The sequence below is a fragment of the Oreochromis niloticus genome, linkage group LG9, assembly GCF_001858045.2.
Source record: "Oreochromis niloticus isolate F11D_XX linkage group LG9, O_niloticus_UMD_NMBU, whole genome shotgun sequence".
In the NCBI taxonomy this organism is placed as follows: domain Eukaryota; kingdom Metazoa; phylum Chordata; class Actinopteri; order Cichliformes; family Cichlidae; genus Oreochromis; species Oreochromis niloticus.
The window spans coordinates 20,685,597-20,710,849 of record NC_031974.2 but is presented as its reverse complement, the minus strand read 5'-3'; the positions used below and the strand labels follow the sequence as shown (position 1 = coordinate 20,710,849).

Genomic DNA, 25,253 nt, shown 5'->3' with positions numbered 1-25,253 from the left:
TTACTTATGACATATTGCATGAACACATTGTTTTTATCCTCCTCTGATACTGAGCCCTCGAGATGTCAAATTAGATCCATGTGCGCAGTATCACCGCGAAGTAATGCCTCAGATTTGCTTTAAAGTTTAACATGTATTTGAAGTACCTGTGAGACTCTGTATCCAAAGATCCAGTATCAGAAAGTAGAGGAAGAAAAGTGGTAGGTTACGGGAGTTGAAGTGCTAAGACGCTCGCCTTATACAGCACTCTCTTATCTGGAACACGGGTATCACTATAAATGTTTTGACCTCGGACCTTGAGGCAAAGAACAATTCAAATAAACCTTTGATCACGTCTGATTCAGTTCTCCAAGTCTGCAAGTTCACAGAGACAGAGTTGAACCAAGAGGGGGAGATAGAGAGAGTTGGGGTGGTGGCCCTCAGCGTTTATCAAAGAGCTTTTCAGAGCCTTTGACAACACTTCCTCACTTGCAACAGCAGCATACTGATCTACAGGAGCCCACGCACAGGCACACAGAGATCTCTTCAAGGTCTGGATAATGTGTGTGAAGCCAAACAGAGCCCTTTCGTACTGCAAAATCAGTTTATCTGCTATATCGGGGAGTAAGGCTGCAAATAAAGGCGATGGTTATAATTTATTAAAACGCATGGCATTGACTGTCGCTATCACAAATTCACACAATTAGAAAAGGGTTTTTTTGTCTCTTCAGCTGACAACACTGGATATTTGAGAATCACTGCATTTATCAAACACGGCGGGGAGTCTTCATCTAAAAAGGTTCGTTTCTTGTGGTGTTAAAAGCTCAACAGCAATGCTGTGACAAAGTATTGCATGGGATGTGTCGTTTTTGTACCGGCTTCTTTCACATGAAAGCAAACAGGTAGGTATCGCACATGTTTAAGACCTCTGCAGGATTCTTCTTTTCAAACAGTCACTGGGAAATGAAAATTACAAATGTCCAAGAATACTCACCTGACTAGTCAAGCTAACGTTAGCTATTAGCTATAGCTGATGAAAAACAATAACAACAACAAAAAAAAAACCCCAAGCCTGCATCTTGACATTTTAGCTGACAGAATAACTAGTTGGCAACAAGAAATACATTTTTACATATGTGTGCATGTTGCATTGTTTTAAATGTTAAAGATTTTCTAGTAATAGCAATTAAATGTCCTACTTTTATTTATTAGCCCATATGCGCAAAGTTAAGCCACACGCTTAGCAACAATATGTAAGCCTATTTTTTTTTATTTATTTACAGTGCTCGTCATGAGCATGTCGACTTCAGGAGCTACAGGAAACAGTTTTTATTACCCATAGCAAGAATCACTTCAATTTAAAAAGGCCGTCTTATACAGGTAGAAATTTTTAACATGGGCATAGATTTTGTTTGTGTGTTGCAGTAATGATAGTTAATTTAAACGTTATGTTTTGTTATGTTATTTTATGCTATATTATTCAATTCAATTTTATTTATATAGTAAAAAATCACAAAAACTGTCACAGCATATGGAAAAGATATATATAAATCTTATAAAGTTTGTATCTGTCTTGTGTGAAACTTGTATGAAAAGCATACAAGAGTGAAAACAGATATAAGATCCCTTGGAAAATTATATAAATGAAGCTTGTATGTTTTGGATACTTCCTAAAACAATATATGAAAGTAATGAGAAAGTGGCCACTTTCATGAGTAAATCATATAAGCTTTATATGATTCACTATATGAAGTAGGCCACATCTTATGCAAGTCTTTTATAAGTTTTTACTATTTCTTTTCCATGTGGGTGTCAAGTTTATATTGTAAGGTAAAAATCCTACAATAATACAGCAAAAACCCCAACAACCAAATGATCTCCTATGTGGAAGCACTTGGCAACAGTGGGAAGGAAGAACTTCCTTTTGACAGGAAGAAACCTCTGGCAGAACCAGGCTCCGGGAGGGGCAGCTGTGGAAGAGAAACAAGTTCTGCTCTGTTGTGTTATGTAAATATTATCAACGGTTATCCTGATGTAGGACATAATTTGTGTTGTGTGTTTTGTTTTGTTATGACATTATGTTTATAGTGCACTGTCAAGTCTGTCTTCGTCGCCCTGTACATGGGATATTAAAGAGGATGGTTAAGGTAAAGTCTTTAACCAATACTGCATAAAACAAAAATGTGTTGACATACTAGATAACTTAAGGAAGAGGGATGTGTTGTCAGCACTGCTCTGTCTTTCATTCAGTATCCACACAGATATGGCTATATTTACAGTACTGGCCTTGTTTCCCCTTCAGCAGCTTGTGGCCTAATGGGACACTCCCTCTAACAGTGATGCAAATAGCCACCCCAGCTGTCACCTATCAGGGAGGATCCTCGGTGAGTACATAACCATCACTGCAGCCTATGTCTCCCTTCATTTCCCATTACAGCGGGTGGGAAAACATTGGTGGAGGCAAAATAATGGGCCTGCTTAGATATGAGGAGGAGTAATCTAGGACAGGAATTAAACTTTCATCTCCTCCAAACAGCATTTCAGCGACTCGACTGATTCGTCTCTGCGCAACAGTGCCATTTGTAAACTCAGACATGAATTATTAACGGTGGAGCTTTGCATATCGTTGAGACTCATCGGACAGCATTTACATCTTGGCACTTAGTGAGCCGCAACTTCTGAGGTTACAGTCCAGGTGCGGTAATAATGGAGCTTCTCACACTTTAGTAGACAAACAAAATAAGAATTACTTGATTTTGAACACGGAGGCTGCGCCGCATGTTATACACAGATCGTACATACAAGAGCCATTTATGTTGCTTTGCCAAACACACATACACACACACAGGAGCAAAACTCCTGAAGTCGAAACTTAATTTTGTCATTACAGGAAGGTAGCATAAGGCTCCAGTTAAGGTTTCTGCTGCCTCTGCAGTTCCACCTATATATATTGCCTTGTGTATAGAAATTGCCAACAAAGGGACGATTGGAACCATATGCCACTCATTTATTGCAGTGCTGTTGTTTTTTTCACAATCAGCCACTTAGACCCAGACTTGTCATTTACATATTTGCATGCAAGACAAATAGTCGTATACGTTGTACATCAGCACACCTTAGGGAGGGGTGCTGATGGGGAAACCGGTTTAGAAGTGGAAAATGATTTTTTGACACAGATGCTTGTTGAGATAAGGGTCTTATAGTGTGATGTGTATTACAACTGGAAATTTTTAGGTTTATAGAATTATCAGGACCATTTGGGGGTTTTCGCTCTATTAAGCATTCAAACGTGATTTTATGAGCTGGCAAGTAAAAAAAATAAAAAAGGCGACATTGCTATTATTACAACAGGGACAAAGTGCAGGTCGTAAAAAGTCCCCCAATCCATTAAACACAAGTTTAAAAAAAAGAAAACTCTAAAATAGGCCTTTTAATCTCACTTTACTGCTGCAGCATATATAAAAAGAAAAAAAAATGCTGAAATTAATATTTAAATATTTCACATAAGGTGGTCGTTAAATGTGTTCTGGGTTGTTTGCAGCGCAGCCTTAATTTATGCTGAAACCCAGCAGATCAGATTTCTGGGGTATGCAGATAATCATTAACCATTTCAATTACAGTCAAAGCATTAGATCTTTTTTTTCCCATTTGTCCGTCTGTGTTTTTTTTCTTTCTTATTTAAAGAAATAAGTTGCTACTATTGATTCAAGTGTGATTAAAAATTGATTGGCACTTACGTTGGGTGCCAGGACTGGAAACTCCCTGTACATCACTGCTGTTTTGTACCTAGGAGCATTAACTGCAATAAAAGTAGATGACTCTGGAGTCACAGAAGGCCCAACTGGGGCAAAAGGTCCAGTTCGTGGAGGAAGGAGGAGGAAAAATAAGCAATTTATCTGAGAAAAAAGAAGCTCACCTCTAAGACCTCCCTTGGCAGCAACTCAGAAAGAGCTTGGATACTGCAGCAATAAAGATACGCCACTGTCAAATGGACCGCATTCAGTAGTGTATTTGACAGTATTAAAGCAATAGTTCACACCAAATACAGCATGTAATGATCTGATGGTACTGTCATGTCCTATTTTGGAATGTGTTAAATATTTATCGTACTACAGGTTTAATTTCAATTTCATTTTGCGTACCAAGAAGAAGGAAAGGTTAATGCGTGTGTGCATGACTTGTTTTTCCAAGAGACGTGTGCGTATATGCATTTGGAGCTGAATATACAAGCGTGTCAGTACTTAAAGTACTGTGTTTGTATGCGTCAGCGTGTGTTTGGCTTCCATCTGTCTCTACAGTATGGTCATCGCTTGGGGCAAAGGGTCAAACTGTATGACACGGGGAGGTGTCAGGTTATGACGAAGCTTTGTCGCTCAGGGAGGTCAGATGTGCTCCGTGAGAGGGAAGAGGTCATGGTGGTTGTTGTGTCCCCGGAGATCAAATTGGGAAATGGATGCCCAAGTACACATAACTTTACTTTTTCAACAATTATTGACAAAGTTGCTCCGCCGTATCATTAGTGGAGCATGCTTTTTATAGTTTAAATTTGAATCACTTCAGTTTCTGTGAAAAATCTATTGCTTCATGGCCTGTGTGGATCTGAACATTTCTCCATAAACCACTCTGTGCATGTGGGTGCCTGCATGGGGCCCAAGGCCTGGATGAGCGTGTACGAGTCATGTGCTCGTCCACGCAGCAGCCCCAGACAGAAACATCATTGCTCTAATTAGCTGACCTGTCACCATCGACACCCACAGCTGTGCAGCGCTCAGGGAGCAGGCTGAGCACAGGCGGGGGCTGCAAGGTGCAGGGAAAGCCAGCAGTGAGAACACAGACGCTGATGAACACATCCAAGACCTCTGTCATCACCTTCAGGACAAAGGATGGCACCTCATGGTTTTGCCCGAGAGGCTGCCCCACAGATTTATATACTTCAGTGAGACTACACTGGGACTTCCCTTTGCTGTTCTTTGAAATCCAGCAGCATCTGCAGTGTTTGGACAAGTCTTGTTGTTTGCTGACACTGCCTCTTCTCCTCCACTTGTTCCTGTGCAATAATACTAAAAATAATGATTTGAATATTATTAACATTCCATATCACAAAGTAGCAGATAAAATGCAAAAAAAAAAAAACATACATAAAAAATCCAACAAAGTTTGAGTCCAACAGGTAACATAAAGTTTAAAAAAAACAAAAAAAACACAAGGTGCAGAAAATAAACAGAAACAGCACTGATGAAAAGAAAGAAAAAACACAGCACTATAGATATGTACACAAAGTGCTGATTGGGGATTAGACACAGGAGGGAAATGGGACACAGCAGCACATTACCACTAAAGGTGAGGACAACCAGACACGATCAAATAAAACCATCAAATAAAACAGGAAATTAATAAACAACCAAAACTGATACAAGTAGACACAAAACATCCATCCATATTTATCCAACTCAGGGTTTCGGGTGGGGGTGCTTGACAAAGTGGACATCCTCGATGGGTCATGAGTCTGTCGCAGAGCTAACAGACAGACTGACAACCATTCACATTCACCTGGAGGAAGAAGCCAGAGTACCCAGAAAGAACCCACACACACATGCAAACTCAGCCCGTTCTCACTCCCGAGGCGTAACATCCTGATGATTTGTCGCATCCCGCGGCATTCCTGAGGAACGCGAAAGGTGACCTTCCGCGTTCTTATGCTACGCGCTGGATTATGGGTGAAATCCAGTAGAATGATGGTCCTGCAGTAATACACGCTCCAGCCATGTATTCCAGCCCTAACCCTAACCATAACCTTATCCTTAACCAGCATTTTAATGACGTTAAATAGTGTTTTCCAAAGCGATTTAAGTAAAATGAACGAACATTTGTAGATTGATTCTAAACGGTTCTCATGTTTCCTCATTTTTCCGATCTTGTCATTTAGGAACGTGTTGGGTGCCTGGAAGCGTAACATGTTGAGGATTTGTCACCTAGCGTAAAATATTACGCTTTGGGAGTGAGATCGTGTTGACAAACTCCATACCAAAAAAAAGGCCCCAGATGGCTACTGGATCCATCCTTACCTTACCCTAACCACTGTATCAATAAAATAATCATAAAGTCAACATCATAAAAATTAATTAAACTCACTGATAGAATAATAAAGAAATCTAAAAAAAAAATAATCGAAATTTCACACTAGAATTAGAAGAAAAATATATCTTATCCTACAGAGTGAGCTGTATTTTACATTGTATAGTGATGTTATTAACATTTAGGGTTAGACTTCACAAGCATCCCAGAAGTATGTTACACTTTAACCAAAATCCAAAGCTGTTATTGCTCTACCGAACAGCACTGAAAGGTGGCACTTGTTCATAGTCATAAAATGTGAAAGCTGGCCAATCATTGTGTCGAGTCACGGGCAGTTCGTCATTCACACTTCAGGTGTGAACCACTATCTGGATTTTACCACCATATTTTAAAGCTGATATCATTCCTAAGGCGTCAAACGCAGCAGGTTTATCAGAAGTCGCTGGCGTATGAGAAACACGCACGCAGAGTCCACTGGCATCGGTACCTTGACGCACAGGCTGCTGAAAGACAATGCTTATACAAGGAGGTAAGAGGAGGTGGTGTAAAACACAAGGACTGTCAAACAGGAGCAAGTGATTCATGTCCTGATTGGTGTGTCAATTAGTTTTGCTTTGTTTTCACTATATTTAGAGTGGGTTAAAACATCCTCCTGTACAATGATAACCCTGAGAGCTGAAATAACGTGTACGTGATGCGTTGAAGGTGGTGTGATTATGTGTGTTGCAGCACCAATGGCAAACCCCACCACCACCTTGTGCGTACTCCCTCACCCTGGGAATAAGGGCTCATATTTTATAGCTGTAGTTTTGTCCCAAGCAAGAGTATAGCATTGTAAGAGCTGTGTGATGCTGCAAATTTTAGTGTTGATTCAATACCAAGTAAAATGAGGGCCAATGTTGCCGATATCAATACAAATCAGATACTTTAACCAATAATGGCAGCTTATGTAGGGGAGAGCAGTGTGTCAGGACTTATGAGATGACTCATCATCATTTTTATTCCACAATAATTAGTTAATATAACAAAACACAACTTTTCATGTATTCTGAAACCATGTTTTTGGAGACCTTGAATATAAATGTGCCTGTCTAAAAATCGCTTTGGGTCAACCTCTGTTGTTTAAATGTGCTACAGGCTATAAATAAAATAGGCATGACAATCCAACGAAACTTTTTTTGACATATTGCATCTCTGAGGTATATTTTTAATTTAAAAAAAAAAGAAGAATATAGTAAATTAAATACTGAACTTAGTGAACTGAAGTATCACTCCTATCGCAGCAGTATGGATCCAATACCAGCGTTGGTATCAATGCTATCGATATTTCGATCAATCTGCCCAACCCTAATGCACTGTTTTCTTGTAAAAAAAAAAAAATTCATTTTAAATCATGTTCATGAAAACTTCCCAGAATTAAAAACAAAAGGAACTGAATGGATGTTTAGTGAATTTTCTGCCAGCAGCAGCAGTAATCTTTTGCTAACAATGAAAAAAAAAGTGGCTAAGACATACAAATATAAGATAAAATGAAAAGCAGCTGAGGAATAACATTGCTGTCAATGAAGCATAAAGTGCATGTTTCCATCCACGCAGCGCTGTAACCTACCAGCTGCTTGTCGGCCCTCTGTGTCTGGATAGGCTGTTGTTTGGGCCGCGGCGCGTCTGGGAACATGAGGGGAAATGACACTGGGGTAGAGATTTAAGACACGGTGCACTGGCTATCGGAGGTCTCCTGGTAGGCCTCAGACACGGTGCTTTGTGCTTTCCGTCCTCCAGCCCAGACTCATCCGCAGTCTGGCTGCCACGCACACACACAGGCAGGTCAAAGAAATCCCTCATCTTGTATCTGGTTCAAGGTCCGCTGCAGTTGATGACAGTCGATGACAATCCATTCAGGAACAAGGGAATATCACCTGCGACTTGAAATGGAAGGGAGTGAGAGAAACTTAAAAAAAGGGAGAAATGCACTGCTAGAGTACAGAATAAAACCAAGGACTTAGCACTTTAATTTGAAATATTGACACACAAACCTGACATTTGCTCTGTATTACAGTTCTCATTAGTATTTTACTTCTTACCAAATGCTACAGAATAATATGCTTTTTCTCAATTTTCCCACCCTACTGTAGATGGATCATCAGGTGATTATAAGTGGAGCACATTTATTTAAAAGTGTAATCATTATTAATTTTGCGACTTTTAACCATCAAGGGTCCGTCCAAAAGCAGTCCCGTGTTTTTCACCTTGCCGCGACCACAAACAAAACTATCGATCGCAAACCCACACCGCTTCCTCTCCCGTGCGCGCATGCTCTTCTAAAATATGCATTGTGAATCCACATCTGCTGAGAGCTGGATGCCCCTGCATCATGCTTGAGTGATACAATTTATATCATTTCAGGGGAATGGGTGGAAATCAATGAGATTTAGTTGGCAGCCTAATTCATTCTCAAGGTTTGGATAAAATGTGTGACTAATGAGGGAAAAATGTAAATGTTATGAAGTTTTACTTCATCACCACCTCCTCCTCCTCCTCCTCAATCCCACTGCAGACATAATCGAAGTTCAGAAAGTCAATAAACTATGTGCAGAAATTATTTTAGCTCCATTGTCTCTATTTTCTGACTTTTGTGACTTTTGCGGAAAAAAAATATATAAAAATGGAGATGCGCATCCTTGGTAACAGGCAACTTTTCTTGCAAGTAAGCTAAGCAGAAGTCTCTAGATACAGTGTATTTTCCCTAATGTTAAATTAAAAAGCACTAAAGCGGGACTGTTTCACCCTTAACTGGCTTGCTCAGAAGAATCCCTATTAGTGAACCCTGTTTAAAATGAAACCACATTTTTTGGCCCCTTTTGCAAAGTAAACAGTTACAAAGAAAGGAGAAAAACAACTACTGATGTTTTCAGAAATATTTTTCTTGGATAAATATTAACCCTTAAGAGCCCAGACCCATGTTTTACCGTCATAAAAACTATGGGAGTGTCAATTTTGAAACATTAACAGAAACTATCCTCAATGTGTAAAGGGGCGGTGACACCTGTGTCACTGTGGGTTCTTAAGGGTTAAAAGTCATTCGAAACTTTGATCTTAGTGCTTCTGAGCCTTTTCTACATCAAGGAAACTACCCACTTTTCATTCCACCTGTCAACTGCCACAATCTGTTTTTATTTCTAGCTACCATCTCTGTCTGGGATGGAAATAAGCTTCCCAGACCGAGTTAACTGCTACTGAGCTATTGTCAAGTATGTTTGGGAAATGAAAAAACACTGTGAAGTAACTTTTTGGTTGTGATTTTTGTGGTGTTGCATTATTCACTGAACGCAAATAAAAATAACATCAGAGGTGGGGAAGTGTTTCTGTAAGAATAAAGTCACCGCGGAGGGCGTGATATAAACAGAGTGCAAACCTTCAGCCTCCATTATGATGTCTTGTACTGTTTAGCATAATTAGTGGGCATTATTGTGGATTGCATGCATATTTATGGTGTGTGCCAGGTGAAATGTGGAACTGTAAGCTCAGTATTGATCATGTAATGCCCTTCATCAATGTCAGCCTCACAGCATTGTAATCAGCCAAGCAAGGAGTAATTAGTACTGAGGTGTGATTGACACATGGACAGTAACCAGACACCAGCTCACTTTGTGGTTCATTTTTGTGTCTGCAGTATGTATATTTGGCAGATAGTTGTTTTTACTGCATGCCAGACTTTCTTGAGCAATAGTTCTCTAGCCTTTCCAAAGTTCAAGCATGAAAGCACTTAGCTCAAAGGATGAACCAGTGTTGTACCTATACATAACAGATAACTCAGTGAAAAGCCAATTTTGAATTGCATCTTTCTAAAAAAAGATACCTACAGCAGATAAACAATATCTGAAAGTCATGCCCTTTAGCAATAGGAAAAAATCCTGACTCAGGATCTAAAAGATGCATCTGACCCTTCAGTTGATCCATCTACTGTTCACTGAAGCCTCATCAGAAATGGTCTCAGTGGAAGTGTTGCTGTCAAGAAGCCATTCTTATGGAAGGGAAACAGGCAGAAAAGGGGGGAGTGTGCCAGATTACAGAGGAACTGGCCTAAAAATCTGTGGCAACAGGTCTTATGGAGTCATGAATCCAAATTTGAAAAATGTTGGTTCAAATCATTTCCATTATATACAGAGGAGGTCAAGAGAGAGATACAACAGTAAGTCCACAGCTGTCATGGTTTGAAGTGCATTTCAGCCAGTGGTGTTGAAGATCTTGGAATCGAATAATTATAATGGAAGTATGAAATACAGTCGGATCTTGATTCATGATGAAATACCATGACAGTCATGGATTGGCCTCCCCAGAGCCCAGACCTCAGCATTACTGAAGCAATGTGAGAGAAAAAAAGGCAGCCGACATCCAAAGAAGAGCTTTAAATGTCCTCCAAGTAGAACTCTTCCTGGAGACTACTGAAAGAAATTACAGGAAAACTTCCCTAAGGTAGTTTAAGCTTTGTTAAAGAATAAAGGTTGTCACACAAAGTTTTGACTTTCAACCTCTGCTTTTAGCCTATACACTGTATTTCCTGTTTGCACATGCTTCAATATGCTGCACCCATTTTCCTAGCAAAATATAAAGCAATTACTTTTGCAGAGTAATGCCTAAGCAATGGGTGTGTTGGACTGGTCTGTAAATAAAGCACCCACTGATTTGTGCTCATCCTCCACTTTAGCATTATGGCTGTAGCTATGTTGCTTTTATGGAAACAGAAGCATAAGTATTTACATTAATATGCTAATGGCATCAAGCTTGGTTAGCAAGGTGCAATAATAGACTGTATAGAAACATATATAACAATAGAAATACAAGGTCATCACCCAGCTCAACCGAAGCACAGTTTCTTGCCTATTAGTGCACTTACTGCACAGGAAGTCAAACCCATTTGTCATATAATTGCATTAAAATTGCTTCAAACAGCACACATGGCCCAGTTCAGTGAACAAGCTTAGGTAAACTTAAGAACATAGCTATAAGTTAATAGTGTAAATATCCAGCTGTCAGTCAAAGTGGCCTATTGATAGTAAGCTATAAGCCTTTAACAATGTGAGATTTAAAAATAATGCCCCACTGGTGTTAGTAAGGGGTCAAATAAATAAAACCGTTTTCTTATACATAGCTAGAAGCGGGCGTATTTCTGCTCTAAAATTGGAAATTTCAATGTTGGAGCACTTTATAGGGATTGGCTCGCTTTAGGAACAAGCCTCCAGTGGCCTATACAAGAACTGCAGCTTTCGGCACTTTTGCACTGTCTTCATTTTTCAGCTGCAAAGGTTGCCGCTTCATGTGTGTGTGAGGATGTGGTGAGTTGATGAGGAAGCGTCTAGAGGCAGGAAAGTGAGGGGTGGGGGGGAACATCTTTAATCTGATAGAAGTGCATCCAGGCAGAGGAGCTGAGGAACCATGCAGGAAGACAACAGTGATCTATGAGTGCTGAAAACAGGCCAGATGCAGGTAAATGGATGAGAGGCACACTGTTTCTGCTACTGACATTAAAGGAGAATTCCACCCTCAGATTCACTCTCGCTATATATCATCAGCTTGTGATACTCAGTGAATCTTTATGATAAAGTGCTGTAAATTAGTTTTTGTACACACTTGCATGAAGTAGCCTATAACTTTCCAAGCCTGCCTTGCATTATCGCACAAGAAACTTGCCTGGACTTGTTGCAGTCAGCTGAGATTTATGGTTAAAATAGGATTTTTTTTTAATGTTAGTTGTAACAGTCTGAGAAAGAGGAGGGTTTTCTATAACATGTTTATGGCTGCAGTGCATTTTGGACCCCTGAGGTTACAGGTCAGTAAAGAGCAGCCGTTTGCTTCCCTGTGGAGTTTTATGATAGACAAATTTCTCTCTGCTCAGATACTCAAAACAATCCCAAATAAAATATAACTATAGTGATATTCTGACTTAATATCTTTGAAATACTTTTAGCCCGTTATAAACAACAGGCTGACAAATACGAGGTACGCTGTTTGTAGCCGTTTAACAATGCTCAGCCTCTCGCTGTGAGCTGGCACATCTTTCAGGTTTAAACAGGAGGCTCTTAAACTTCTCAAACAACTGTCATCTTACCTTCATTTAAACAATGTTTCGATTGCAGCATTTCCTTGCAGTTATTTTATACTCTGACCAACTCCTTCTTCATCACCACAGAGGCTGATAAAACCCCAAAGAGAGGCAAATCATGAATTTTAAAAATAATTAAAACTGTTTCTCCTGATTCGGTAAGAAAGCAGAGAGTCGGTGAGGAGCAGTGATTTAATAAGTTCCCGGAGCATGAGTAGTTATATTATGCAGATTTAGTTTGTCATTATAAATATATCTGGTTAAAATTCACATTTTATTATGACTAAATTCCTGATATTTGCTTAAAATCTGTGCAACACTTTAACTGATTCATAACAAGGCGCAGTGGTATTCATCAATGGAAAGGTTAACAGCATGCAGAAAGATTTTGGCTTAAAAATGGTGTATCGTGGGCTTTTCATTAAAGCTGTGATAATCGCTAAGTGTTAACAGTGGATATGTAAAAATTGGTGCTGTTCAGGACTCTGTATGCAGAGTTTTGGTATTCCTATTTGTACATTGTTTTAAAATTAGTACAATAAGTTAGAAACCAGCTAATGAACACAGTGGTGCTTTTTTTTGCTAAACATGTTTAGCAATTCAGAGATTTACTTCTAAATAATTTATAAATGTTAAATAATAAGTGCTGAAAGCTTGTAAGGAGGCTGTTTAGTACTGAAATTTGTAGTTTAATCATTAAATACTAACCTCAATGAGACAATGCTGTAGCATGACTCCTCCCATGACACTGTAACGTTATAAAAGTTAGCGTGCATTAGCATCAGTGTTTCTAGCAAAAGCTGCAGCTTGCTAGCTGTACCTTCATCTCACAAGTGCATCTTCTTTTGATGGTTGTTTTTGATGGGCTGCCACAGAGACTTGCCTCTGCATTGACCACAGCTTTCATTTAAGACAGCTGGGATTCATGGATAATCAGGGCTCCGGAGACTATCTCTCTCCGGTACTTACATTCTGCTAACAATGGCACCAGATGTAATAGTGTAAGTTGCCGTGTGTGCTTGTGTCATAATTACAGCGAATATTCATAGTAATTCCATAAACACACACACATCTTGTCTCACTTTGTTACATTAGCATGCATCACCCAGCATCTGGGTGATTTTTGGCTTCAACATGTAAAATTACAGTGACTGAGCCATCCAGCCACATCGGTGGCACTGTAGACTGTGCCTATAAAGAGATTTGGTTCACTTAAGCCACACTCTGTTCGCTCAGTGTGGCTTATGTGGGCTGGTGTGCGAGCTGTCAATCAGGCCTTCAGCAGACACACTGCCAGCTTTTCAGAGCAAAGAATACTGGTCATTTTAAATATTTTTTTTAAAGTAAATTTTATTGAAATGTTTTTGTTTGACTATAAAAGACCCCTATGATGAACTCTATAAACCTGAACCATGTTACCTCACCCAGATCGGGGTTACCCAGGTCCCACCCTGGAGTCAGGCCTGGGGGAAGGGCTCACTGGGGAGCAGCTGGAGAGTTCATGGGCTGGGCTCAGTCTGAAGGAACCACATGGTCTGTAAGAGCCACCACCAGCTGGAGGGGCAGTAGGGGTGCAATGTGGATTGAGTGGCAGTCAAAGGTGGAGGCCTTGGCAGACCATCTCCAGTTTCTGAAACTGGTTCTCTCTGGTGGAGAAGGAAGCTGAGCTTTTGTGTGAAGCAGAGAGATACTGGCTATTCTCCTGAAGAGGGTCTCGACTCTGTTTTGGAGTTACACGTGGTGAGAGGTGGTAAGCAGGGGTAGGTATACTTGTATCCCCCCACCTCACTGGATCCCCGGTAGATGAGTGCTTCCCTTCACAGTCGAATCTGCCGATGAGTCCACACTGTTGCCTGTGCCTATATGCTGCAATGGTTCAGAGCACCCAGGCTCTCCCTTTGTGTTTTGCTGGGAGGTCTCTGGCTAGAGATTCCAATGTCCCACTGACAGACTTCACGTGGGCCATGACAGTATGATCTAGGAGAGCATGACTAGGAGGAACAGCTGCAGGTCGATGATTGATGTTGTAAACATGCCATCAGATCTGGGGTTATATGTCTTGGGCCCTCAGGTTAAGAGAGGACCAGGGCTGTCAACCTATCACCTCTTAAGTTGGATCAGGATGCCTGACAGCTGTGGCGTAGCCAATCATGTCATGAGGGTATGCTGGGAGTGTCTACCACAGGACCTAGTCCATAAGATCTCACCCCACCTATGGCTGGGGACATTAAGTGCCGAGGCAGCTGCGTGGGGCAGTAAGGTGACAGTAGCCCTAAAACCTGATGGTAGACACCAGAGATAAAGGAAACCAGCAAACCGAAGGAGTCCTGTTGAGCTTGGTTGCCTTGTAGAACTCCACAGGCAGATCACAGGTCAGTGAGGCAAAGTAGGAAGCCTTTTGGGTTGGCCCAAAGTGATTCTGGCAAACCGTCACATGACTCAGAAGGGGAAAATCATTTTCCAGCTCACACTGTCTATAGTAGCAATGAATTGCTGCTGACTTCAACTGAAAATATAGTCAAGTGCTGGTAAAAATACTTTGAAGTCCTCCTCATTCCAACTGACTTTCCTTCAGTGGTGGAAGTAGCATCTGGAGATGAAAGTAATGACTTGGACATCAATTGAGGTAATGTCATCGAGGTAGTTAACTCTTGATGGCAGCATCCATGAGGTGGATGAGATTAACCCCAAGTTCCTAAAGGCTCTGGATGTGGGGGGGTTTGGCATTTCTTACAGGGAGGAAACCCCGGGGCAAATCCAGGACATGCTGGTGGGATTAGTGTCCCCCCCACCCATCTTTTCAGTTGGATGACTGAAAAGATGGAACTTTTCAGTCATCCAACTTTTGTATTAGGTTAATAACTGCTGTATATGTAAGAATCTGTTTCTACTGTGGAACTATTTGCACTATATTATTTTTTTTTTAAATGCCAAGTACACATTTTCATTATTATTATTTTTTGTTTTTGCTTGTTTTGGTATTTTGGGGTTTTTTTTTCAAAATGTTATCAAAATAATTTCCGTTACATACACTTCAAAAAGAAATGTCCAAATGCAGACACACAACAGACATGCAGGTAAAATATACAAAACATTATTAAAGAAGATACTAAAGAAGATGAGCCAAGAGTGCCACAGGGAATAGACGGGTTCAGTCCAAACAAAACAGAAACCCTCAAAAAAGAAGAAGAAATTTATACCTGAACCCAAAACGTAAAAACACAAACACAAGAAACAACATAAGGTTAAAAATCAGGGAGGGACACATGCAGGTTCAAAATAAAACAAACCTTAGAGGAGAAGAAAAATACCTAATAAAAGCCCCAGTCTAAGACAGTATTTATGTATTCATTTATCAAACTGAACACACATTTATGCCTTAATTTGATGAGAAACTTTGCTCGATTCACTTGTGTGGTTCATCCCAGTAGATGTACATTGATGCAATAGTGCAATAATACAATAATAGCTTATTCTATCTATATAACCTGTCAAAAGAAACTCCAAGGGCCATGCTGGCATGCTTGCAGCACACAGTTCTTGTGTGAGCTGTTGCATAGACAGGATGTGGCGTGTTTTCATCTCCTTGATGTTCCACAGACTCAAGCAACACACGGGAAAGGCAGGCAGGGAGGGAAGGAGAAGTTGCTTTGGGCCTTACAAATGACCTAGATACTTGAGTTTGAATTTCATTTACCTCTATCACAGCATCTAAGTGTACCTCGTTTTCCTTACGCATCCATATGGCAACCATGGAGCTGGAGCGGATACAAAAACAGCCCACAGGTACGCTTTTTTTAAAAATCAGCATTCACTCACTCCTTCACTCACTCACTTGTTCACTCACTCAAAATGGACGAGAGAACGGAAAGATAGAGCGAGAGGGACCTCCGTGTTTCTAATCTCGGAGAACTTATCTGCTCAGTAGGTAAAATGTTTTGCAATAAGCAGGATTTGGCTGTAGCCAGGATAAGTTAGATGTTTGCTATTCTGCTCCAGGACTGAACATTTCCCTCCATGTAATGCAGAGGTTACAGGTGTTAACCACAGCCATTGGAAGTATTGATTAATCGGAAAGGCAGTTTGGCGAGGCTTCTTAGACCATAAAGTGGCTGATCAGAATTCTGGAGCTGCTAGTTCCAACGGTTTCTCGCTGAGCACGGAAGGAGAGGTGAAGAAATGGTGGAGACACATGGGAGAGAGAGAGAGAGAGGAGAATAGCAAGCGACGAGGGAGGTGGAGATAGGCGGGGTGGGGGGGAGAGAGCGATATGACACATGGGGTAAAGAACAGATGGGGATGATGGAGTGAGGATGAAAGTGTGAGGGAGAACAAGTGAAGAGAGGGAGAGGAATGAATCGCAAGGCAAAAAGAGATGTGAACTGAAGGCCAAGTAGTGTGGGTTATCATATCTGAACTGCGAGACATGAATCTCAATCCATCAATAAGCGCTGCATTTTGATAAAAATACCCCTGCTGCTCCTGGCTTTAATGGATAGTGTGCCGTTGAATGTGTCACTTTTACTCTTCCCCTGAAATACCAGAGAGAATAGGCCCCACTCCACAAAGAGATCTGGATCAAGGTCAGTGATCACATAAAAGGTAATAGTGGCCCTCACTCTCCATATATGTATGCTCTGTCTAAGTGCTAGGTGAATCTGAAAAGCTTGCTATTTCTAAATAATTTTCTCAGATATCCCACAGGTGTAGCTTGCTTTTCATAATTCAGAATTCCTGAGGCTGAACTGCAAGTTTTTTTTTCACTTGCATATTAAAAAGATTTTCGCCTTTGCAAAGGTAGTCTCCTTGCTTAGGTATTCAGTATATCCTTTTTACTCTTTAAACACAGCGATATACAGCAAATTTATTCAGTGCAAACTTTGTATTTAATTAATGGCACTAGTTTTGTAGTCATTATTTCACAAAAATGGTGGTAGACTTTACTTGCTATTTGAAAGCATTGTGAGGTGATTCACAGTTAGCAATATTACAATACATTTCTATCATAATGAGGAAGCTATAGACCTACGCAATTTAAAGACTAAACCGCTGAAATATTTCCCACTGCTATGACAAATGCATGTCTTTTTATCTCTGCTGCAAACCAACCTTTCTGCTGCTTAACTGCTGTCTGCATGCACTCAGCTTGAGCATCAGTGAGATCTGGGCGTCTTCTTTATTAGCTTTATGTTGGCGAGTTGCTTTTCCTGGAGAGTTTGGATGTCACGTTCACAGCTGTTTCTGGAGCGGGGACTGCTAGTACTTTGCCATCCTTTTGAGGGAATACAATTTTTAAAAATCCACATATATTTTTACAACTCAAAGGTTATAAACAACACTTCTGTGTAGCTACTTTTGACTTTTTTTTCTCTGCCCAGATTAAAGGAAAACTCAGGTGACAACATGATTTGCTTGATTTGTAACTGTAACGCGAATACTGAATTAACAGCAATAGTTAAAACTGCTCATCACGTGCTAGCTTTATTGCATTACTAACATAGTTAGCTTCAATCACTGATTGAGAAATGCTCTGGCCAGTCGATTAAAGTCTTACTATTTGATTTGCTGGTAAAAGTCAAACCACTTGTAAGAAACTTCACCAACTCTTGTTGCAGCTTGAGCCTTTGAGCTGGTATTTGTTTGTCCATGAGTTGTTCTGGTATTCAAAGAAGTTGTCCTTTTTCCGCTGGAACATTTTCATCTGGAATCTGCAGACTTCCTTATAAACATCTGTGATATAGATCAGTCAAAATGTCCCGAACATGTTTTGGTTCCTATACATTCATTGTAATCAATGAGCCCATGTTTAACAGTGTGGTACACATATGATGCCTCACTTGCAACTGTTTTATTGTTGTCTGCCATCTAGCACCTTTAGCGCGTGTAGCTCTCTCGTGCATTATAGCGGACTAATTCTGGGTTAAGTCGTTCTCACCTCACCGGCCAATCGAAAACTCACAAACTGCAGAATGCTTTAGTTGACTCTTTGCTGACGGGTTGAAGCAGGTATGCTTTTCTTCCCATTGCTTGTTGTAGCTACACAGTCTTTTCTTTTTGGCAGGTTTATCCATATCCGTTTGTTTTCAGATTATACTACGCGAAGCAAACGGAACCTTATTTTTACGAATCACGTATCACTCCTCACATCTGGTGTGCGTGACGGGCGTCACTGACAGCTAGGACTGGAAACACTCGTCTCATAAACCTCTAGTCAAATCAAATGTGGTATTTGTAAGAGTGCCATTTGTTGGTCAGAAAATGGTATTGCAGGTAACGGTCACTATACGGGACATTTAAGGTAGAATAAGGGAATTATAAAAACCAATTTTGCTCATTATACAGGACGTCCCGGCTAAAACAGGACAGGACCCTACCTGTGGCTGATGTTAAGCTGCAAGGACGTCGCTCTAGTGGCTGAAGCTTATGATCCTAGTGATGCATCCATCACTACCTGGTGATCCATAAAACAATAAAGACTCTGTATTTTTGTTAACCTACTGTGAAGCTAGTATTGTGATTAAGAAAAAGACAAGAGCATGGCCAGGCTGCTATTTCACTCCTTCATAGCTGTGTTTAGTTGAGCCTAATATTATTGTGGGTTAGATTTATGTTTTGTTGGTATTTGTATCATTTGTGTAAACCGGCTTTTATCCTGTTGCCACCTTCTTTCATCATGCATCATTGCTGCTAAACTGCAGCACAAGCCACTCCCGCTTTGCCCTAGTCTTTTCAATAACTAGAGCTATTAAAGGTTTATGCTATACAATGCGCCAGTGCTCATCATGTTTCCAGTCAGCTCCAAGCCTTCCTCTTCTGGGCCCTTGTCTGCAACAGATAATCAGGACACACTCAGTTAACTCAGTCACACATGTGTGCACAGACACACACACACGGAGACGCACACAGAAATCTGTTGCTCCAAACCTCACGGTACATAAAACTAACATGAAAACACAAATTATATTGCGACATCTGAAACGTTGTGTCACATTACTGAAAGATGTTGGGGGGGTAGGCAAACCAGCCACCCAAGAGCAGCAGGGGGATTTCATGCTGGCTTAAATTTAGGCACGCTGTTTGGGGTCTTTATTGTTCCTCAGAGACCAAACTTTAAGTGAATTTCTCTACCAGGGGGGTTGTTCCGTGAGCGGCACATGCACGCATACTGGAGCGAACAGAGGCAGACATCTGCAATCTGCCAACGCCCCAGGTAAAACTCGGTCCTTCTCTGCGCTGTTCTCAAATGAGCGTTTTCATCCTGTGCTGTAACACCTTCCCGTCAGTGAGAATAATTCAAAACTGTCCTGTCATCTCGTATGTCTGGAGACATCTGTATAATGCTTTGTTTAAGAGCTCTATTAGACTGGCTGACAGAATGAAGAAGATGTTTGTCCTCGTAACTTCTCATTTCGGATACCGATTCGAAGGCGAGATTAATTTAACGTATTTGTCTGCACTGTTTCTGTTTCAAGCCTAAAAAAAATATACGAAAAAGATATGTAAGTTTTTATGAAGTTTGCATAGTTTCGGCAACAAGGCTTAAACCTTGAAAAGCATACAAATACACGAGATTTCATCATGTTCAAAGCTCTGTGATGTGCTGTGACCCAAGCGGTGCGTGTTTTCTTATGACTTCTGCCATGTTTCAAGGTGTAGTGAGCATGTTCGCTTTAGCAAAGCATGCACCGAAGCAAAAGTAATCAGCACTGCGGGAGTCTTTGGAGACCTCTCTCTAACAGGTTTGCAGGCAGACATTTTAGGAGAACATGATATCCGGAAAGGAGGTATAGGTGATGGCAAAAGGTCCCCGTAGGAATGGCAGGTAGCTGACCTGGTGGCTTACAAGCTCGAGCTCGCGCTCCCATTTCACGCTTTGTGTTGCAGAAAGATTCAAGAGACAGTGGATATTATTCCCTGTGCTCTAGACTCCGCTGAGGTCCGATCAAAGATCTGAGCCTTTGATGTTTTAACCCCTGGCTGTTTGGAGGAAGAAAAAAAAACACCCCTCCTCTGAACCAGATGGTGCCTGTTGCATGCTGGGAGCAGCCAGGCAGTGTTACGGGTCCCACCTGTGGTTTTAATTACAGTGCATGACGAGGGGATGCATTGGAGCGGAAGGAGATAGAAGAGTAGGGGTGACCCTCGCTGTTTGGTGAGGGCAAAAGCAGGAGGAGGTGATACTGTATCTTCACCTGTATGGATCACAAAGCTCAGACCTTTTTATCTCCCTCTGTCACACCGCTTCCTTTTCTCACTCAGCCGATATCCCATACTCCCATTCGATATACATTAAATGTGTTATTTGGTTAAGCGACTGGGATATACCTCACATTTACCTGCACGCGATTCCAGCGATCGTGTTTTCAAAGGACCCTCTTTTCTTCGTCTCCCTTGCCTGTCACAAATCATCTAAATTCCACACACACGTCATATTCTCCCCCTGTCTGTCTTCTCCTCTCACTGGTGTATAATTTGTGCAGATCACTGTTGCTTCTCTGCATGGCTCTCCAGCTCCTCTACATGAATGAACTCATATCAGATTAAACTCGCACTCACTGATTCTGACCTACCCGCCCCTCCCCTGCATATACCACTCCTCACCGGGATCCCTAGGGTCCACACACCCGCCCCTCTCTCTCTTCTTTTTTGCCAACACCTCTCCTGCTATCCTTCTTTTGACATTTCGGCTCTTTCTGTCATGTTAGAGGTCCTACTGAGTGCTGAGGTGCTTCAGTGATACGATGGAGGGAGCTCAAAATTCCTTGCAGGCCCTCGTGTGAACAGTCACAGAGGTCCTGAATGCTTTCTGATGTTGCAGAGATTTTCTTGTGTTGCCACCGAGAAGGGGAGTTTCATTTTTACAAAAATTTTCACAAAATGCTACATTGTGGGGTTTTCTTTTTTCGGTAAGATTTTGCACCTGACATGTCGTGAAAAGAATCTGAAATGCACACGGTGTAAATTTAAGATCTCAAAAACCTTGAACCCTCTTTGGCATGCTCTCGAGCACATTACGCGTGTAATCTTTACTTATTTTGACCGCAGCTTTGCAAAAAAAAACAAAGAGTGAGAGAAAAAAATCATAAAGTTAGTTTTTATATCTCTGTAATATATTCAGCCAAGATTCTTGGGGAACTGTATATATATTTTTTTCCTTTTTCTCGGTGTCTCTGTGAGTGTGCGGAGCTGCGTGTCAGATCTGTGGGATGCCTGTAGGCTGCTCCCAAGAGAGGCACGGTGCACTCATCCAACACAAACAGGGTCACAAAACAACGACTCAGCCGCTTGTGTAGAGTTTACTTCAAATTAGCCCAACTCTTGTATAAGTGCGCTGCAGCCAATCAAGCTGATGTCATGTCAGACAATCAGTTGACAATGTGAGACAGAAGCAGAGGTGATGCCAAAGGTAGAAGCTGAAACACATTGCATCAGTAAAGTGAGCAGTCGCTTTTTTTTAACAGCTATGTTTAGATAAATTCAGCATTTACAGGAGCCAACTGTGAAACAATGTGTTAAATACTCCCCCAAATTACCAAGATGATCTTTATGTGGCTTTTTTTTGTGTCCGATACACCAAATATTTCTCATTTCACAGCTAAAAGCTTTGATTTTTTTTCAGGCAGTCTAACCTGCTTGGGCGAGACAGATCATCATCGCTAAAAGGCATGTGAACGGGGCTCGCTGGACCTTCTTAGCATCACGAAGAGCTGCGATAAGCAGAATTAGCAGTGCAATTAATATTCCAGCCATATTTTCCAGGGAGGAAGCAGAGGGCACAGCAGCTGCTCCCATATGCAGACCTTGCTGTTATGACCGTGGGGGCGATGTCAGACACCCTACCCCCCACCACACCCTCACTTCCACCGCCCCACCTCACCCTCTTCCTCCACATCTCCCACCAAGCAGACTAAACCACCACCTCTCCCTCCACCTCCCATCTCTTCCCCTTTCTGATTTCCTTCCACCCTCATTTGCATTTTGACATCCCCCGTTGTTGTTTTTTTTAACTTGTTAATCTCCCATCCTTTCTCAAAAATTATCGGTGAGCAGTCGGGACCACCCTTCACTTCTGCGTGAGCAAGCATCCCACTCTACTGATGTGCCCTTCAGCAAATCAGCCACTGCCTCCCTACTCCCGCTTTAAGAGAAATTCCCAGGATAAGGAAAGAAGCTGAGCATCATTATCATGTTTCTAGTTCTTTTTGTTCTACCAAATATAGTGGAATGAAAAAAGACTGGAGAGCTAATTCTCCCGGTAATGCTCCTTTAATTGAAGAGTGATTTTTACTCCTCCAGCAGCTTAACAAATCCCAGCGATTGCAGGTGGTCTGTGTTTCAGGCATAGCACCAATCGACCAAAAAGAAAGGGAAATGTATTATTCCTTGAATTCATGTACATGCCAAGCCAACATTTTCAGCTCTGATAAAGCAGAGTCTCAATTTAAAACAAACCCTTGTTTGTGCTCCCTGCACACTGTACATCTCGTACAGTTTTAGCCTATTGAATTGCCCTGACACCTGCAGTATGAGAGCGACAGCAGCTCTGACCCGACAGCACTGTGACCTGTGGGTGAAGAGGGTGGGGATTGCACAAGTGCTGCAGGTCGGTGCAGTTCAATATTGACTGGTGAAAACTGTGCCTCAGATCCAAACTATATATTTATTCTAAATCGCCAGTGACCATAAATTCCTATTGGAAAAGTGACGAAATAAGGAAGCCGTTATCCGACAACACACGTGCATGATGACACCGGGAACAACACAGCAAAGTAACTTACCGTCTAAATATGGTGATTTAGGTAAATTAACTTGAAGAATAAGCATTAATTAGTTATAAACGCCTTTCATTCATTAGTGTTTGCCCCTCACAAACACTAATTAGATAAAAATACAGTAAATGTACAATTTTAAAATGAAGAATTTTTGCACGTTATTTTTTTTCAGCTGTATTCAAGTAATTTTTAATCACACATTGACTTTTTTCATTTACCGGTTTAATGCTCATGTTCTTCTGTAAAAACAAAGATAATACACTGGTAGATAATTATAAGGACATTACCGTTTTTTTACAGATTTCATTTTTAACAGTGTATTTTTTGACTGTCATTCATTTTTTGTACAAAAAAAAGTCTAGATAAAGTCGTAATTTCATCTCATCTGTGTTTTATTGTTAGTCTGTTGTGACTGGGATGAGTGTTTTCATGTCAGTGCGCACATTATATTACACTCTGTCAATCACCTGACGCCTACTGGTGAGAACAGCAGTCTCCACCAGGAAATCATCTCTTAAAAAAAATCACATTTTGCCTCAAAAAATGTATCATCAGATCTTCCTACTTTGGCTGACTTTGTCAGCAGGCGATTTGAGGATGAATTTGATGTTTTTTCTTTATTAAAAATAACAAAAGAACAAGAAAACGATGGAAAAATAAAATCGCATTGTGCAGCTGTGGGCTGAAAATGGATCATACTCTTAAATTATATCAATATTCTAATTTAAACCCATAATTCTATGTCCACTAAACCTGTACTCACCGATATACACACATCCTAATCTTTCTGTGTTGCTATGGTAAAACTGACTTTCGTCCTTGTACTTTATAGGAAGACGAATGCTTCGTGCATAGAAGCATACATAGAAGCAAATGCATACATATGTACAGCTACATCTGTGAGTCGTGAATTAATAAGAGGGGCTGGCATTGCAAAGTCAGGAGGAGAGTGTAATTGTGGCTGTAGTGAGACTGTTCCTTGACATGCAGTCACACCTGGGTGGTTGGCAGCACAGTGAGAAAGAGAGGATCCCCCACAGTCCATGTTATTGGTATGCTGAAATACTGCAGTGTTACAGTGAGAGGAGAGAACAAGGAGGCTGTGGAGCGCATAGAAAGGGAGCATGTTCCTTTCCCGGGCTGTGAAACACAGTGAGAGGGGGAGACAAAGGGGGAACTTTACCGGCCCAACAAGACATGTGTCACAGCCTGAGGAGCAGTGACATGCATCTCCTCAATCTCCAGCACAGGTGACATGTCTTCAGTCTCTGTTCGGGATGTGACTGTCAGTATTAAGCTGCTTGTTCTGTTTATTTTACAACACAAAAATGCGCATGCTGAAAAAAACCCCCAAATGCGTTCTGCATTTTCGACTCCGTCAGACACAGAAAACAGAGATTCTGTAACAGTATAACAAAGCTGCTGGAAAGTTTAGTGCTTTTTTCCCCCTCTTTTAGGAAAACTTTTTAGTGTACATTGCAGCATGATTGCAGGAAGTGAAAATCCTTATGCAGTGCTTTTCTATGCTGATGCAGATAGAAAGGAAGGGAGCGAAAATCAGTTCCTGCGCCAGCATCGAGTTGCACTGTAAATCAAATTCAGGAAGTTCAAAGAACGAAAGAAAAACATAGCATTTGTCCTAAGGAGAAGGGAAAACACTCGCCACCGTGTACTGGAGGATGAGTGTGACATCAGTGGGTATCAGCGCTGTCCAAGTTTGCTCAGAGGCCTCGGCGTGACAGACAGAGACGTGGAGGGTTTGGTTTAATTGTTTGTTTCACAGTGAGAGGCCGTTTTCTGCTGTTAGCATTCACATGTCAGATTTGCTGTCTGTGGTTTTACTTCCTTTGAAAAAAGCACGCCGTTTATCCGCGTTTCATAAGTTTATTTATATTTTAACAGCTGATTTTAAATAACCCGGAAACATGGAGTGAAACCAAGATGCACGAATGTGATTTATGCAGGGAAACAAACCGAGGGTTGCCGGTGCTATTCCGTTTAATTTTTAATCCTTTATTTTAAAAATGTGCCTGGGAACCTTTTTTTGGCTTCTTTTTAATGCTTTTAAAAAAACACTATTTCAGATACATGGGAAGGAGCTGGAACACATATTAGACTCTGCATGCAAACAATCTAAACTTAGTTTTATTTGACATATATGAGGTCAGACTACTCTCATCATCTTGCTGTGATTAATGCAAAATCAACAGTCTTCAAATGACGCTCAGCAAATAAATACTTACATTTTGTATGTTTTCTAATTAGCTCACTGCATATATTTACAAATATATATCTGATCAATATGCTGACTTTAACCTATATAAGTG

At 41.0% G+C, this 25,253-nt stretch overlaps 1 long non-coding RNA gene across 3 annotated transcripts in view; it reads left to right on the top strand.

Annotated features, from left to right (window-relative positions):
* Positions 1–237: 237 nt before the first annotated feature.
* Positions 238–25,253, top strand: part of LOC102076222 (uncharacterized) — a 36,644-nt gene continuing 11,628 nt past the window's right edge. Inside the window, exons 1-3 of one of the 3 annotated variants that reach the window (XR_003221800.1) lie at positions 238–778; positions 2,068–2,126; positions 2,285–2,363. This is a non-coding gene — a long non-coding RNA (uncharacterized LOC102076222). The other 2 variants (XR_269497.4, XR_269498.4) reach the window with 2 other exon arrangements.